The following is a 12,519-nucleotide window of genomic DNA, read 5'->3' as shown; positions in this document are numbered from 1 at the left end:
TTACAATCAAAATCATTGAATTTCATCTTAATGATGGGCTCCCAACCATCTTCCAACTTCCTAGGAATAGAAGCTTCAAGTTTTAATTTCTCTTCCCTAGCTTTAATGAGAGCATTTGTAATATGTTTTGTAAAGGCTAAATTTATAGCACTAGCATTAGGACTTCTAGCAAGTTTTTGTAAGAACTTAATAACTTCAGAGATATGACAATCATCAAAATCTATACCATTATGATCTACAGCATTCTGGAAAATTTCAGCACTATTATCACAAACAGTTTCAGTAGTTTCAGGCAATTTTGCACGCTTTGTACTAGGAGTAGAAACATTGGCAACACCAATTATTTTACCATTGATAGTAGGAGGTTTAGCAACATGTGAAGAATCAACATTACTAGTGGTGGTAATAGTCCAAACTTTAGCTACATTATTGTCTTTAGCAAATTTTTATTTTTCTTCTCTATCCCACCTAGCATGCAATTCAGCCAGCATTCTAATATTGTCATTAATTCGAACTTGAATAGCATTTGTTTTAGCAAACTTAGTATCTTTAACTTCATCAGGCGTAACTTTTAGTTTTAAAAGATCAACATCAAGAGCAAGACTATCAACTTTAGAAGCAAGAACATCAATTTTACCAAGCTTTTCCTCAACAGATTTATTAAAAGCAGTTTGTGTACTAATAAATTATTTAAGCATGACTTCAAGACCAGAGGGTACACTCTTATTATTATTGTAAGAATTACCATAGGAATTACCATAACCACTACCATTATTAGAAGGATATGGCCTATAGTTGTTGTTACCATAATTATTCCTATAAACATTGTTGTTGAAATTATTATTCTTAATGAAATTCACATCAACATGCTCTTCTTGAGCAACCAATGAAGCTAAAGGAACATTATTAGGATCAACATGAGATCTACCATTAACAAGCATAGACATAATAACATCAATCTTATCACTCAAAGAAGAGGTTTCTTCAACAGAATTTACCTTCTTACCTTGAGGAGTTCTTTGAGTATGCCACTCAGAGTAATTGATCATCATATCATCAAGAAGCTTTGTTGCAGCACCCAAAGTGATGGACATAAAAGTACCTCCAGCAGCTGAATCCAATAGGTTCCGCGAAGAAAAATTCAACCCTGCATAAAAGGTTTGGATGATCATCCAAATAGTTAGTCCATGGGTAGGACAATTCTTTACCAAAGATTTCATTCTCTCCCATGCTTGAGCAACATGTTCTTTATCTAATTGCTTAAAATTCATAATGCTACTTCTCAAAGATATATTCTTAGCAGGAGGATAATATTTACTAATAAAAGCATCTTTACATTTAGTCCATGAATCAATACTATTTTTAGGCAAAGACAGCAACCAATTTTTAGCTCTTCCTCTTAAGGTGAAAGGAAACAATTTCAGTTTTATAATATCACCATCTATATCCTTATACTTTTGCATTTCACAAAGTTCAAAAAAATTATTAAGATGGGCAGAAGCATCATCATTACTAACACCAGAAAATTGCTCTCTCATAACAAGATTCAGTAAAGCAGGTTTAATTTCATAAAATTCTGTTGTAGTAGCAGGTGGAGCAATAGGAGTACATATAAAATCATTACTATTTGTGCTAGTGAAATCACACAACTTAGTATTTTCAGGAGTATTCATCTTAACAGTAGTAAAAGTAAACTAAGCAAACAGAATAAAGTAAAAAAACAAGTAACTAATTTTTTGTGTGTTTTTGATATAGAGAAAGCAAGACAGAAAATTAAGTAAAGTAAAGCAACTAATTTTTTTGTGTTTTTGATATAAAGCAAACAAGACAGAAAATAAAATAAAGTAAAGCAAGACAATAAACAAAGTAAAGAGATTGGATGTGAGAGACTCCCCTTGCAGCGTGTCTTGATCTCTGATGCGCGTAGATGTACACGTCCGTTGGGAACCCCAAGAGGAAGGTATGATGCGCACAGTGGCAAGTTTCCCTCAGTAAGAAACCAATGTTTAATCGGACCAATAGGAGTCAAGAAGCACGTTGAAGGTTGATGGTGGCGAAATGTGATGCGGCGCAACACCAGGGATTCCGGCGCCAACGTAGAACCTACACAACACAACCAAAGTACTTTGCCCCAACGAAACAGTGAGGTTGTCAATCTCACCGGCTTGCTGTAACAAAGGATTAACCGTATTGTGTGGAAGATGATTGTTTGCGAAGAAAACAGTAAAACAAGTATTGCAGTAGATTGTATGCGATGTAAAGAATAGGACCGGGGTCCACAGTTCACTAGAGGTGTCTCTCCCATAAGATAAAAGCATGTTGGGTGAACAAATTACAGTCGGGCAATTGACAAATAGAAAAGGGCATAACAATGCATATACATGATATGATAAATATAGTGAGATTTAATTGGGCATTACGACAAAGTACATAGACCGCCATCCAAGCATGCATCTATGCCTAAAAAGTCCACCTTCAGAGTTATCATCCGAACCCCTTCCAGTATTAAGTTGCAAGCAACGAGACAATTGCATTAAGTATGGTGCGTAATGTAATCAACAACTACATCCTTAGACATAGCATCAATGTTTTATCCCTAGTGGCAACAACGACAACCACAACCTTAGAACTTTCTCATCACTCGTCCTGAGTATCAATGGAGGCATGAACCCACTATCGAGCATAAATACTCCCTCTTGGAGTTAAGAGCAAAAACTTGGCCAGAGCCTCTACTAATAACGGAGAGCATGCAAGATCATAAACAACACATAGGTAATAGATTGATAATCACCATAACATAGTATTCTCTATCCATCGGATCCCGACAAACACAACATATAGTATTACGGATAGATGATCTTGATCATGTTAGGCAGCTCACAAGATCCAACAATGAAGCACATGAGGAGAAGACAACCATCTAGCTACTGCTATGGACCCATAGTCCAGGGGTGAACTACTCACTCATCACTCCGGAGGCGATCATGGCGATGAAGAGTCCTCCGGGAGATGATTCCCCTCTCCGGCAGGGTGCCGGAGGTAATCTCCTGAATCCCCCGAGATGGGATTCGCGGCGGCGGCGTCTCTGGAAGGTTTTCCGTATCGTGGCTCTCGGTACTGGGGGTTTCGCGACGGAGGCTTTAAGTAGGCGAAAGGGTAGGTCAAAGGGCGTCACGGGGGGCCCACACACTAGGGCGGCGCGGCCAGGGCTTGGGCCGCACCGCCTTGGTGTGTCCCCACCTCGTGGCCCCACTTCGACTCTCCTTCGGTCTTCTGGAAGCTTCGTGCAAAAATAGGACCCTAGGCGTTGATTTCGTCCAATTCCGAGAATATTTCGTTACTAGGATTTCTGAAACCAAAAACAGCAGAAAACAAGAATCGGCTCTTCGGCATCTTGTTAATAGGTTAGTTCCAGAAAATGCGTAAATACGACATATAATGTGTATAAAACATGTAGATATCATCAATAATGTAGCATGGAACATAAGAAATTATCGATACGTCGGAGACGTATCAGCATCCCCAAGCTTAGTTCCGCTTCGTCCCGAGCAGTGCAAACGATAACAAGGATAATTTCTGGAGTGACATGCCATCATAATCTTGATCATACTATTGTAAACATATGTAATGAATGCAGCGATCAAAACAATGGTAATGACATGAGTAAACAAATGAATCATAAAGCAAAGACTTTTCATGAATAGTACTTCAAGACAAGCATCAATAAGTCTTGCATAAGAGTTAACTCATAAAGCAATAAATCAAAGTAAAGGTATTGAAGCAACACAAAGGAAGATTAAGTTTCAGCGGTTGCTTTCAACTTATAACATGTATATCTCATGGATAGTGTCAATGTAAAGTAATATAACAAGTGCAATATGCAAGTATGTAGGAATCAATGCACAGTTCACACAAGTGTTTGCTTCTTAAGGTGGAGAGAGATAGGTGAACTGACTCAACAATAAAAGTAAAAGAAAGGTCCTTCAAAGAGGAAAGCATCGATTGCTATATTTGTGCTAGAGCTTTTATTTTGAAAACATGAAACAATTTTGTCAACGGTAGTAATAAAGCATATGAGTTATGTAAATTATATCTTACAAGTTGCAAGCCTCATGCATAGTATACTAATAGTGCCCGCACCTTGTCCTACTTAGCTTGGACTACCGGATCATCGCAATACACATGTTTCAACCAAGTGTCACAAAGGGGTACCTCCATGCCGCCCGTACAAAGGTCTAAGGAGAAAGCTCGCATTTTGGATTTCTCGCTTTTGATTATTCTCAACTTAGACATCCATACCGGGACAACATGGACAACGAGATAATGGACTCCTCTTTAATGCATAAGCATGTAGCAACAATTATTATTCTCATATGAGATTGAGGATATATGTCCAAACTGAAACTTCCACCATGATTCATGGTTTTAGTTAGCGGCCCAATGTTCTTCTCTAACAATATGCATGCTCCAACCATTAAGGTGGTAGATCTCTCTTACTTCAGACAAGACGGACATGCATAGCAACTCACATGATATTCAACAAAGAGTAGTTGATGGCGTCCCCAGAAGCATGGTTATCGCACAACAAGCAACTTAATAAGAGATAAAGTGCATAAGTACATATTCAATACTACGATAGTTTTTAAGGCTATTTTGTCCCATGAGCTATATATTGCAAAGGCGAATGATGGAATTTTTAAAGGTAGCACTCAAGCAATTTACTTTGGAATGGCGGAGAAATACCATGTAGTAGGTAGGTATGGTGGACACAAATGGCATAGTGGTTGGCTCAAGGATTTTGGATGCATGAGAAGTATTCCCTCTCGATACAAGGTTTAGGCTAGCAAGGTTATTTGAAGCAAACTCAAGGATGAACCGGTGCAGCAAAACTCATATAAAAGACATATTGTAAACATTATAAGACTCTACACCGTCTTCCTTGTTGTTCAAAACTCAATACTAGAAATTATCTAGACCTTAGAGAGACCAAATATGCAAACCAAATTTTAGCAAGCTCTATGTATTTCTTCATTAATGGGTGCAAAGTATATGATGCAAGAGCTTAAACATGAGCACAACAATTGCAAAGTATCACATTATCCAAGACATTTTAGAATTACTACATGTAGCATTTCCCAATTCCAACCATATAACAATTTAACGAAGAAGTTTCAACCTTCGCCTTGAATATTATGAGTAAAGCCTACGGACATATTTGTCCATATGCAACAGCGGAGCGTGTCTCTCTCCCACAAAGTGAATGCTAGGATCCATTTTATTCAAACAAAAACAAAAACAAAAACAAACCGACGCTCCAAGTAAAGAACACAAGATGTGATTGAATAAAAATATAGTTTCAGGGGAGGAACTCGATGATGTTGTCGATGAAGAAGGGGATGCCTTGGGCATCCCCAAGCTTAGACGCTTGAGTCTTCTTAAAATATGCAGGGATGAACCACGGGGGCATCCCCAAGCTTAGAGCTTTCACTCCTCTTGATCATAGTATATCATACTCCTCTCTTGACCCTTGAAAACTTCCTTCACACCAAACTTCAAGCAAACTCATTAGAGGGTTAGTGCACAATTAATAATTCACATATTCAGAGGTGACACAATAATTCTTAACACTTCTGGACATTGCACAAAGCTACTGGACATTAATAGATCAAAAAAATTCATCCAACATAGCAAATACGGCAATGCGAAATAAAAGGCAGAATCTGTCAAAAACAGAACAGTCCGTAAAGACGAACCTGAAAGGTGCACTAGACTTGCTCAAATGGAAAAACTCATAACTAATGAAAGTTGCGTACATATCTGAGGATCACGCTCGTAATTTTTCAGATTTTTTTGATTTTTTTATGGAGACTTATGACAGAATTCGTGACAGACAGCAATGCTGTTTCTGCGCAGCGATCCCAAATATAACATCAACTTTAACATAGAAACTTTACTTGGCACAAAAACATGATAAGGAGAGGTTGCTACAGTATTAAACAACTTCCAAGACTCAAATATAAAACAAAGTACTGTAGTAAAAACATGGGTTGTCTCCCATAAGCACTTTTCTTTAACGCCTTTCAGCTAGGCGCAGAAAGTGCAAATAAAGTAACATCAAGAGTAGAAGCATTAACATTATTATTTTTCATGCAAACACAACTTGTTGCAGAGGGTACTTTAGGTGCTCCATTATCTAAATTTTCTATGGTGGTGCTAGGGGTTTTAGCAATTTTAGGCCTATAATAATTCTTTTGTTTAGGCACTTTAGAGGCATACATGAATTTTTGCTCTTTACCCACATAAGCTTTCTCATTATACTTGAGAGAAGAAAAGGTTGAACCCAAGGTTCCCATAGCTTTTTCAAGTTCATCAATCCTATTGGTTTGATTATCATGGACAACACAAGTTCCTAGGACACTAATTCTTTCATCAATTCCTCCTAGGGATTTATCAAGTTCATCAGTTTTATCCAATAACATTTCCAATTTAGTTTCAAAACTTGGAAATTTTTTCTCTATGGTTTCCAATTTTTTCATAACATCCTCACGAGAGATTTCAATTTTAACTTCATTAACAGGTGGTATTCCAACTAGACTCTCAATGATGCAACTAGCTTCTAAAGCGGGAGTACCTAGGAAATTACCTCCCGAAAGAGTATCAAGAACATACCTATTCCAACTAGATAAACCAACATAAAAGTTCCTAAGAAGGATAGTGGTGGAGTGTTTCTTAATGCACCTATGATGAGCATTACTAATTCTGTACCAAGCATCTTTAAAACTTTCTCCACCTTGTTGCTTAAAAGAACGAACTTCAACTTCAGGATTACTCATTTTAATAGTTATAAAGTAAACTAAGCAAAGACAAGTGACTATTTTTTTTTGTTTTTGATATAGAGAGCAAGACAATAAATAAAGTAAAACTAGCAACTAATTTTTTTGTGTTTTGTTTAGGTGCAGCAAACAAAGTAGTAAATAAAATAAAGCAAGACAAAAACAAAGTAAAGAGATTGGGAAGTGGAGACTCCCCTTGCAGCGTGTCTTGATCTCCCCGGCAACGGCGCTAGAAATTTGGCTTGATGCGCGTAGATGTACACGTCCGTTGGGAACCCCAAGAGGAAGGTATGATGCGCACAGTGGCAAGTTTCCTCGATAAGAAACCAAGGTTTAATCGGACCAGTAGGAGTCAAGAAGCACGTTGAAGGTTGATGGTGGCAAAATGTGATGCGGCGCAACACCAGGGATTCCGGCGCCAACGTGGAACCTGCACAACACAACCAAAGTACTTTGCCCCAACGAAACAGTGAGGTTGTCAATCTCACCGGCTTGCTGTAACAAAGGATTAACCGTATTGTGTGGAAGATGATTGTTTGCGAAGAAAACAGTAAAACAAGTATTGCGATAGATTGTATGCGATGTAAAGAATAGGACCGGGGTCCACAGTTCACTAGAGGTGTCTCTCCCATAAGATAAAAGCATGTTGGGTGAACAAATTACAGTCGGGCAATTGACAAATAGAAAAGGGCATAACAATGCATATACATGATATGATAAATATAGTGAGATTTAATTGGGCATTACGACAAAGTACATAGACCGCCATCCAAGCATGCATCTATGCCTAAAAAGTCCACCTTCGAGGTTATCATCCGAACCCCTTCCAGTATTAAGTTGCAAGCAACAGACAATTGCATTAAGTATGGTGCGTAATGTAATCAACAACTACATCCTTAGACATAGCATCAATGTTTTATCCCTAGTGGCAACAGCACAACCACAACCTTAGAACTTTCTGTCACTGTCCCAGGTATCAATGGAGGCATGAACCCACTATCGAGCATAAATACTCCCTCTTGTAGTTAAGAGCAAAAACTTGGCCAGGGCCTCTACTAATAACGGAGAGCATGCAAGATCATAAACAACACATAGGTAATAGATTGATAATCACCATAACATAGTATTCTCTATCCATCGGATCCCGACAAACACAACATATAGTATTACGGATAGATGATCTTGATCATATTAGGCAGCTCACAAGATCCAACAATGAAGCACATGAGGAGAAGACGACCATCTAGCTACTCGCTATGGACCCATAGTCCAGGGGTGAACTACTCACTCATCACTCCGGAGGCGATCATGGCGATGAAGAGTCCTCCGGGAGATGATTCCCCTCTCCGGCGAGGTGCCGGAGGCAATCTCCCGAATCCCCCGAGATGGGATTCGCGGCGGCGGCGTCTCCGGAAGGTTTTCCGTATCGTGGCTCTCGGTACCGGGGGTTTCGCGACGGAGGCTTTAAGTAGGCGAAGGGGTAGGTCAAGAGGCGTCACGGGGGCCCACACACTAGGGCGGCGCGGCCAGGGCTTGGGCCGCGCCGCCTTGGTGTGTCCCCACCTCGTGGCCCCACTTCGACTCTCCTTCGGTCTTCTGGAAGCTTCGTGCAAAAATAGGACCCTGGGCGTTGATTTCGTCCAATTCCGAGAATATTTCGTTACTAGGATTTCGAAACCAAAAACAGCATGAAAACAACGAATCGGCTCTTCGGCATCTTGTTAATAGGTTAGTTCCAGAAAATGCGTAAATACGACATATAATGTGTATAAAACATGTAGATATCATCAATAATGTAGAATGGAACATAAGAAATTATCGATACGTCGGAGACGTATCAATCTCCCCGGCAACGGCGCCAGAAATTTAGCTTGATAACGCGTGAAGCACACGTCCGTTGGGAACCCCAAGTGGAAGGTGTGATGCGTATAGAAGCAAGTTTCCCTCAGTATGAAACCAAGATTTATCGAACCACAGTAGGAGATGAAGGCCATGTGAAGGTTGTTGGTGAAGGAGTGTAGTGCGGCGCAACACCAGGGATTCCGGCGCCAACGTGGAACCTGCACAACACAATCAAGATACTTTGCCCCAACGTAACAGTGAGGTTGTCAATCTCACCGGCTTGCTGAAAACAAAGGATTAAACATATGGTGTGGAGAATGATGTTTGTTTGCGAAGAACAACAGAGAACAGAGATTGCAGTAGATTGTATTTCAGATGTAAAAGAATGGACTGGGGTCCACAGTTCACTAGTGGTGTCTCTCCAATAAGATAAATAGCATGTTGGGTGAACAAATTACAGGTGGGCAATTGACAAATAAAGATTCATATACATATCATGATGATCACTATGAGATTTAATCGGGGCATTACGACAAAGAACATAGACCGCCATCCAAGCATGCATCTATGCCTAAAAAGTCCACCTTCGAGGTTAGCATCCGCACCCCTTCCGGTATTAAGTTGCAAACAACGAGACAATTGCATTAAGTATGGTGCGTAATGTAATCAACACAAATATCCTTAGACAAAGCATCGATGTTTTATCCCTAGTGGCAACAACACATCCACAACCTTAGAACTTTTCGTCAATGTCCTAGATTCAATGGAGGCATGAACCCACTATCGAGCATAAATACTCCCTCTTGGAGTTACAAGTATCAACTTGGCAGAGCCTCTACTAGCAACGGAGAGCATGCAAGAACATAAACAACACATATATGATAGATCAATATCATCTTGACATAGTATTCCATATTCATCGGATCCCACCAAACACAATATGTAGTATTACAAATAGATGATCTTGATCATGTTAGGCAGCTCACAAGATCTAAACATGATAGCACAAGAGGAGAAGACAACCATCTAGCTACTGCTATGGACCCATAGTCCAAGGATGAACTACTCACGCATCAGTCCGGAGGCGGGCATGGTGATGTAGAGCCCTCCGGTGATGATTCCCCTCTCCGGCGAGGTGCCGGAGGCGATCTCCCGAATCCACCGAGATGGGATTGGCGGTGGCGGCGTCTCTGGAACTTTTTCCGTATCGTGGCTCTCGGTACTAGGGTTTTCGCGACGGAGAGTTTAAGTAGGCGGAAGGGCAGAGTCGGAGGAGGCTCGAGGGGCCCACCCCATAGGGTGGCGCGGGCCCCTCCATGGCCACGCCGCCCTATGGTTAGGGCGCCTCGTGGCCCCTCTCCATCTCCTCTTCGGTCTTCTGGAAGCTCCGTGGAAAAATAAGACCGTGGGCTTTTGTTTCGTCCAATTCCGAGAATATTTCCTGTGTAGGATTTCGAAACCAAAAACAGCAGAAAACGAGAACCGGCGCTTCGGCATCTTGTTAATAGGTTAGTGCCGGAAAATGCATTAAAACATCATGAAGTGTGAACAAAACATGTAGGTATTGTCATAAAACTAGCATGGAACATAAGAAATTATAGATGCGTTGGAGACGTATCAGTCGCTGGCAAGTAGGAACCCACGTTGGTTTTGGTTCCGTCTGGCGGCCCCGCAACATTCTCTGTGTAGTGAGGATGGCTCGGGATGCCGGACACTATATTGGACCACGCTGGACAAAAGGTGCTTAAGAGTGCGCGGCTGGAGGCGATTAAACTTTCAAATTTCCTTTGGGGAACGCTTTGTAGGCTCGAGATGCTCGTAGCACTTTTACTAGATTTGATAGTTGTGTATACACATGCTGAAAAAAATTACGGTTACATGTGTGTACCATCAACAACGTCCTCTATATCGGAGTGTTTGATAAGATATATTGGGTGACGGACGTCCTCAGTGGGGGGTGGGGGGGGGGCAGCAGCCGGCATCAGGGGGACTGGCTGGCATGATCTCATCAATGGAGAGAGTAGCACGACGTTGTCTACTCTCTTCGTTTGCAAATGTAAGATGTTTTAGGTATTTACAAAGTAGACTAGATATAAACTAAAGTAAGGAAATATATATAGTAAAAATAGACTAGATATAAACTAAAATGGATGAAACAAAGAAAATGCTTTAAACGAAGAGAGCATTCTAGTAGCTGGTGCTCGGGAGTTTCTTCTGGCGGCATGCTGGCATGGTAGAACCGCAGATCGATCTGAGACTAGGGCGTGGACGACCGCTCGGCCAAACAAAACGGAAGTTGCAGCATGGTTTTAATTGGGCTCGGCTTCGATGTGTAGTTGTGTACATAGGCACCATGGGCCGAGTAAAAATGCAGCAACACACGCAATTATCTGCTCAATTAGCACGTGCAAATCTCCTAAATTTTTTTTTTTGAGAAACACAATTCTCCTAAAAATATTCAGCACATACTATACGTACACAAGATCACTAGAGGGGGCGACCCCATGTACCTCGGGTGTGTCTAATTCTCCGTTGGTCGACTCGGAGTTAATTTAGTTATTAGTCAGATGACCGTTATCAAACTTCAAATAACTTATAACTGCACGAATCATAAAGCAAATGTAACGTCGCAGATCATTTTCTTAGTTTCTCCATGTGTAACCGGAAAAATCTCAGTTGGAACCCACCTACAGCTTAATTCAACTTGCGGCTCATATATGCACAAGTCGTAATGCAATCGAATGGATCTAGTTGAGAACTAGCAAGTAGTTCAGTGGAAACATTTGGATATTAGATGCAATCGGTAGATGGCGGTAGTACGGACTATCTTCAGCAAGGATAGCTCGCGGCAACCCTACAGATTATAAGATGCATATAAACTTTGTGTACTCTTTGTTTCGCTCATTGATTCACGTGGTAACCATAACTGAACCATGAGTTCTGAACTTAAACTTTTAAAAATTATGTAGTAGATAAAGATTGTGTGCGTCGTATTGATTCAGATAAAATGGGGCATCATTATGTTGCAACTCGCAACATCGAGTTGGTGTTGTGCACGATATGACGTACACCTTCATTCACACGACCGGCGAGACAAGTGATTAGAGCTTCCATCCTCCCGTTAGCGGTGCCGCCGATCTTCCTAGCCTCTTGTGGCCTTAGGGCCAGAGAGGATGGGTGGATCTTGGTCCTTGTTGGCGGGAGGGCTCCGTGTTTTGATGTTTCTCAAAGTCTATTTAGATTTTGTGTCCAACTCAGAAAGGCGTGGCCGTGGTGACTCCCTGAAGATGGAATAAGGTCCTCCCTGTCAATCCCCCTTCAGCGGTGCTTCTGCCATCGCCGGGGGCTTGTGGAGGTTTGTCTATGATGGATCTCGCTTGATTTAATTAGTGTTCCTTCCATCTAAGATTTTCTTCATCGGCGATGGTTGTCGCTCTCATGTGTTGGTCCTTTAGGGCCTTAGCATCACGACTCTCTACTACAACAAGCTCTACTACGACAAGCTTTGTTCGGCTCCAATGAGGAAGGGTGAGGACGGTGGTGCGCATTCAGCATGTTCGAATGCGTGTAGTCGTCGCTAAGTGGTCGAATGCTATGTTTGTAATTTTTATTATTTTTAGAATTTCTCATGAATAGAATTTTTCGATAAAGAACATATATTAATATCGCGGAGATACCAATTACACCCTGCCTCTGCAACAACGCCATACCCTACTGGCATAAAGGGTGCACATAGCCAAAAAAAAAGAGAAGAATTAAAAAAAAGTCCCACTACAGAGTTCCATTTCTTGAAACAACAACACTGACACTATCAAGACAACACCAGAAGATCAGCTTCTCCATA

The sequence above is a fragment of the Lolium rigidum genome, chromosome 6 (assembly GCF_022539505.1).
Source record: "Lolium rigidum isolate FL_2022 chromosome 6, APGP_CSIRO_Lrig_0.1, whole genome shotgun sequence".
Taxonomy (NCBI): domain Eukaryota; kingdom Viridiplantae; phylum Streptophyta; class Magnoliopsida; order Poales; family Poaceae; genus Lolium; species Lolium rigidum.
Note: the sequence above shows the minus strand (reverse complement) of the source record.